General features: G+C 59.5%; 1 long non-coding RNA gene across 7 annotated transcripts in view; it reads right to left on the reverse strand.

The window, feature by feature from the left end:
* The window catches only part of LOC132248615 (uncharacterized), a 37170-nt gene extending 31692 nt beyond the window's left edge, over nt 1-5478 (reverse strand). The window contains exons 1-3 of one of the 7 annotated variants that reach the window (XR_009459921.1): nt 5464-5478; nt 3830-3981; nt 2195-2361 (exon numbers count right to left, since the gene is read on the reverse strand). This is a non-coding gene — a long non-coding RNA (uncharacterized LOC132248615). The other 6 variants (XR_009459920.1, XR_009459924.1, XR_009459917.1 and 3 more) reach the window with 6 other exon arrangements.
* Between the last annotated feature and the right edge of the window lie 963 nt (nt 5479-6441).

Below are 6441 nucleotides of genomic sequence, written 5' to 3' on the forward strand. Positions count from 1 at the left end.
GGGGCGCCTTGGTGAATAAAACCTCACCAATTCCCTTCTGTGCCTCCGTGATGAACATATAGGCAGCCACAAGGTCGCCTCTCAACCTTCTCTTGTGGAGGCTGAAAAGGTCCAGGTTCTCTGGACCTTTTCAGCGATGCAGCCTGCCTTTCATTTTCATTAGCCATATCCCTTCTGCCATTTAACTGGCAGGTCTAGTTCAGGCTGCAGCTGCAAGCAGGTTCAAGTAGCCATTGAAATGAATCTGTAAATACAGTGCACAAGGCTACCAAATCACGTTTGCAGCCGCATTGGTAATTCTTCCGTTTCTGAATTGCTTTAACATTTATCTCTTGAACATGAATGTGCTTTTAACAGTGTGTGGACAGAAAGAATAAGAGGATACTCAGAATGGAAAGACAATATATGTTCTGGTATCAATTGTAAGTACTACTTTAGCACAACGCGGGCACGTCTACATAAGTTGCTTACTGCGCATTAGCCTAAAAACACTGTGCAGTAGCACGGCTGTTCAAAACCATGCTATCAGCCTGCTGTGCGGTGTTATTAGGCTAATGTGCAGTAAGTATTGCAAAATAACCGTGTGCCAGCACTACTGCACAGTAACTGTAGTTACTGCGCGGTTAGTTAGTACTTCATTGAACACAGACTGAACTAAATGCGCAGTAATTAGGGCGCATTAATGAACATGGAGACACACCCTGCATCATTAAACTATGGGAATTGTGTACAAGATACAGCTATTCAGAATATCCCAGGTGCCAACAGAAACATTTAAAAAAAACCTGGAAAGGCTCTTAAAACAAACCATCAAACTTTAGGGCAGGGGTGTCCAACCTTTTTGAACGTGGGGCCGGATCACAAACGTTTTATCACCCAGGGGGCCGGCGAGCCGTATTCAAAGATGTCATAGGAAGTGGTATCATATCAGGAAGTGATGTCACCTGGCCTTTGACACCAACAAAGTTGCAGGGGGTGACATGGTGCTGGTTGACAGGCATGCATGCCTGGGTTGACACGGTGCTGCAGGACCCGCCTGGGCAGAACCGTGTCGGCACCGGCCAGGAAAAGCAACATGCAGCTGAAGCCGGCGTCCCACATGCTGCCGGGGATGGGAGGAGGCCGGCCAGGTCTGCGCCAGCCAGCAGAAGCGACGGCAGAGCCGTGTGCCGCTCGGGACTGACCGGTGCAGGCTTGTCCCGTCCCGAGGGGCACACGGCTCCACCGCCGCTTCTGCTGGCCGGTACAGACCCGGCCGGGCTCCTCCTCTCGTCCCCAGCAGCACACGGGAAGCGGCCCCCTTCGGGCCGTATGTTGTACAAGCCTGCTTTAGGGTATAACCCAAGGTTATCTAAGGGGATTAAAAAGTAACCATTTCCTTAGGAAGAAGCCACTCATAACTGCACAGGTCCTGCCCTTTCCTCTGAAATGTCCAGTGATCTTCAGTGTTGGATTAAAGCAGGGGTATCGCATTCACCTTGCCCCAGGGGTGCCGGAGTAGGTTGGATCCAGTGCGGAGACGCGTCATCTGGCCTGTAGGGCTGCTCGCAGGGCAGAAGTGTGGTGGTGGGTCAAGCAGCATTAATTGCTGTGGTTCCTAGAGCCACGTTGGCCGCTGCTTGTCCTGACATCACGTTTGGTCCATGAGCAGCCCTGCAGGCCAGGCGACACAGCACTGCGCTCTGGATCCAGCCCACGAGGCTGGAAATCTGGCAGCGGGACGAGCGGCAGCAGTGTGAATTGCCACAACTCCCGAAGCTGTGGATATTAATGCTGCCACTGCTCACCCCACCACCCAGGACCCAGACCCACAGGCCAGACGACATGGCCCCAAAGGCTGGACCCATGCTGCTGTATTTTTGACACCCCTGGATTAGAGAGATGACTTGTATAGTGTGGTGGGGCAGTTCTTATATTCTTTCAAAGGGACAAAGGCAGCTCTGCAGGCACAGAAAGTCTGAACTCTCCTCGTTTCAGATGCAAAACCACAACAACATCCCAATATTGGAAATAGCAAGTTTGGTTACATAAATGAAAATGCGTTTTAAAGCTTTCATAAAAGTGGAGGAATGTGCGCTGCCACTGTGGCTGTGCTCTGCGGCATCGGTGCTGCCGCCACGGGCCAGATAAAATGGCCTGGCAGGCCGAGTGTTGGACAAGCCTGATCTACAGTCATATGAAAATGGAAGAGTACCTTACAGGAGTAATTGTGCACAGTCAAAGTGTATGCAGGGTTTAAGGAACTATCTAGTCCATGGAGTAAAGAAGTGAAAAGCATGGTCCAGCCAATGAGTAAATGTCCACTTCTGTCCACGTCTCAGTTCCAAGCAGAACAATACGAAGATTAACTGTCTTGTACATCTGCAAATAGAACAAGCATTAAAAATGAGGTGCCATCTACTTGTGGGGTTTTACAGTAAATGATTGCCATATACTCATGCTGATGATGTTTCAGAGACCTTCTGCTTGGCCCAAGATCTTTCTGCAGTTTGTTCATGTATATTATTAGTTAGAAGAACAATATGGACTGCAGAATATGTATTTTCATTCGTTCACTTTATTTGTCATACCATTTCTGTTCACCTAAGATCTTCCTCTGCCCTGGTAGTTCATGATTACATTCCCTCATGCATTAACACATTGACATCACATGCATGCAGTACTCGGGAGGGGAGGAAGTTTGCGGGGCAAGAGTAGGGAGCTGAGGTGTGCATATAAAATGGGGAAGGGGCTTGCCATCAGCAACCAAAAAATAAACATGATGGAAGCAATTAAGAAGCTCCAAAATCAGGGATTTGAAAGGGGCATAAGAAGAAAAGACCCACGGTCCATCTAGCCCAGACCCTGCTCCAGCACTGGCAGAAATGGTCACTACAGAGGTAGCGAATTGAACTGGATGTAGCTAATGCAGTGGTTCTCAACCTGGATCGATCGGAGGAACCCCTCAGAAAACATCAGCTCTTCATTTTCACTCTTTTTTAACTACTGAAAAAAAAACCCAGCAGTTTTCTGTTGCAAAGAACTCAAAAAGACCACAACTCTGGATTTCTGTTTGAAATCTCTGGGTGCATCTTGCGAATCAGATTTGCCCACCTAACGGTGCTGATAGGTGTGGTACCCCCGGCTCCCTCGAAAGGATCTAGCGTCCTGAGGTATAGATTTTGAGGGGCTCAGTGTGAGCACCCTTTGCTACAGAGAGGCTCAGAAGTGGGAAACCTATGTGACCTTCTCACTTAGGAGAGCAGGGCGAGTCCCCAGGGTTGATATTATAGGCTTTTCACAGTTTTGTGGCCCATGTGGCACACTGCACCTGAAGGTCACTGAAGAGGCACGGAGGGAGCTGGAGGAGGAAAGCAAGAGTCCCAGGGAGAACAAGGGAATGGCAACGGCACAAGAAAAACTGAAGGGAAGCAGTCTGCTGTGCTGGCTGGGACATGGCACTCCTCCCTCTCCCCCGGCCTCCACAGCCAGCGCAGACACAGCTCCCTCAGGCGCCTCCAAACGTCCCGCGGCCCCTCGGCTTCTAGGTAGCGGTAGCCCTGGCAGTGTTGGCACCAGGTCTCTGGGGCGGGGAGCTCATCCGCGGTGCAGCTGGGGGTCTCTGAGGAAATTGGCCTAGGGAAGGGGGCTGCACGGTCTGCATCGTCTCCTGTCCCTGGGTCTCCCACCGTTGGACCAGCTCCTCCTGCAGCTGCTGCTTTACTGCCTGTGGTGCTGACCACCGTGGGGACACCCCCAAGCCCATCTCAGGCGGGATAACACCAGGGACCTTTCCTGCCCCTTCAGCCCTTGCTTGATGCCCCCCTGGGTCCTGATCCCCCAGCCTCACCTCAGGCTGTAGCAGGACTGCCAAGGGAAGGGCCACGGCTGCCACGGGCTCCAGCACAGCCACCAGGACAGGCCTCCCCGCACCAGGGCCTGGGCTCTCGCTCCCCCTACGCTCACACACGGTGCCGCACCACAGCGTCCAGTCTGCGGGGCCTGCGGGCAAGGAGACAGCAGGGACGTCACCATGGGATGGGAGACACGGGACCATGCCCCCGCCCTTGCCCCAAGGTCTGCCCAGCTGTGACCCCCGACTGTCCCCACGCACAGCAGCCTTGGGGTTGTCCTCACTCCCCTCCTGCCCCGCACAGGCTTCACGGACTAGAGCCCCCCCCACCCCAAGCCCCTCACTCCCCACCCGCAGTCCATGTCCCGCCAGGCCACACGCTGCCCCGCACTCCCCCCGCAGCCCCTGCCCCTTCTAGCCCTGCTGGTGCCCCGCACTGCCAACCCGCAGCTGCCCTGGCTCCTTTCACCAGGTGACATCAGAGACCCTCAGGTGGGAGTCATTCCTGCTGCCGCCCCACCCCGCATTAACCCTTTGGTGGCAGAAGCCACTGCAGGACCCACAGAGGGGGCGGGGCTGCTCCAAGGGCAGGAGACACGTCCACCCCTGGCTCCTGCCTCAACTTGCCCCCCACCCCCCACGCCTCCAGTTCTGCCAACCCCCTCCAGCCCCTGCCTCAGTTTCCCCTGAACCCCTCAGCCCTGCACCCGCTCCTGGGGAGACCCCCCACGCCTGGAGCCCCCTGAGCTCCCAGCAGTGCTCCCGCCCCAGCTCCAGCCTCAGTCTCCCCAACCAACCCCGGGCCTGCAGGCCCTGTCCCGCACAGCCCCGCGCTCCCGAGTCGCAGCTCTCCCACCCCGACCCGCAGCCCCGCCCATGCCGGAGCCCCGCCCCTTCACCGCAGCCCCGCCCCTTCACCGCAGCCCCTGCCCGCCCAGGCAGGCCGACTCTGCACCCAAAGCTGCTGCACCGCAACCCCCAGCTCCTGCCCCGCAGCCCCTGAGCCGTGCACTGCCCCGCCACACCCGGAGCCCCGCCTCCGCCCATGGCGCCACACACGTGACGTCACTGGACGGCACTCATCGTCACTCCCGCTGCTGCCCCGCCCCCGCGTTAACCCTTTGGTGGCAGCAGCTGCCGCAGGACCTGGGGGGCGGGGCTGTTCCGCGGGGAAACTGAGGCAGGGCCCCGGCCCCTGCAGCGTCCTGCTCGGCCTCCCCTGCCTCCGTTTACTCCGCCCCGCGCCCCACACACGGCTCCCGTCCTGCCGGACCCTGCCTCAGTTTCCCCCCGGCCTCCAGCCCGGCCGCGGCTCCCCTCGTGCCTGCAGACCCCCGCGCCGGACCCCTCTGGGGGGGGATTGGGGTCCCTAATACTGCCACCCCCGCGGGGGGGGTCTCGGGGTCCCCAGCACGCGGCTCGGGGGGTGTCGGGTCCCCGGGGATGCCGGCTCTGGGGGGTCTCGAGATCCCCCCGCCCCCGGCTCTGGGGGGACTCGGGGTCCCGATGCTGCCGGGTCTGGGGCAGCTTTGGGGGACCTCGGGGGTCCCTGATGCCACCAGGCGCGGAGGGATTTCGGGGTCCCTGCACCTGCGTCTTGGGCTGGCTCTCAGGATCTCCCCGCACCGCACCCAGGTCTGGGGGCTCCGGGGCGGCCCCGCTCCCGACCGCCCCCACCGCTCCTTCCTGCTCCTTCCCAGAGCCCGGCCGGCCCCGCCCGGCCTCGCTCCTCGGGGCTCCAGGAGGAGGGGCAGGGCGTGCGGGGCCAGGGGCAAAAGCTGCTTTGATCCACAGCAGTGCCGACACCGCGCCCCGCTCGCCCGCCCGCCCGGCACTGCCGCAGGGAGCGCTGGCCCCACCGGCTCCCCTCCCCTCCCCCCCTGGCCACAGCCGCCGCCGCCGCCCGCGACCACGAGCACGTCCCCCGGGCCGGCCTGGGCGGTGTCTCGGCCCCAGCAGCACGGCAGCAGGCTTGCCTGCACCCCTGAACGTGGGGCCCATTGCCCTTCCCCACTGGGAAACATGCCCTTCCCACAGCCAGCACCGGCCCCGGGGACCCTTCGGCCATGTGGGCGCTTTGCACAGGCAAAGGGGAGGGGTGCCAGGGGAAAAGGGTGCTCAGGACACCAGGGACCTGTGGCGCGTGCAGCACGGGGGATCCGCGCGGCAGCACAGCAAGCACCAGCACAGCAAGCAAGGGTCCCAGCTGTGCTCACGCGTCCTGACCCCTCAGTGCCCGTCTCCCTGCAATACACCCCTGGCCACAAACCTCCCCCAGGTCCCTCCTGCCCTGCCAAGAGCTCTCTTCCCCTGCCCTGCTTTCCTGCCCCTCCATCCTCCTGCCCCGATGCCCCTCCACAGGGGTGGGGCACTTCACACCCCGAGCTGCACCAGAGCTGCGCACCCTCCTCCTGGCTCGACCTCTGGGCAGGACACCACAGGGCACTGCCACCTCCTAGCGTCATCGGTTGTCAGGGGCCGGAAGGGACCTCGCAGGGTCTTCGGGTCCAGCCCCTGCACTGGGCTCAGGGGGGCCCGGCCAGGTGACAGTCCAGTCTCCAATTGAGATTTCCAGGGGAGGCGACTGCGCCAGCTCTGCAGGGAGTTTG

Source organism: Alligator mississippiensis, chromosome 1, assembly GCF_030867095.1.
Source record: "Alligator mississippiensis isolate rAllMis1 chromosome 1, rAllMis1, whole genome shotgun sequence".
NCBI classification, from domain to species: domain Eukaryota; kingdom Metazoa; phylum Chordata; order Crocodylia; family Alligatoridae; genus Alligator; species Alligator mississippiensis.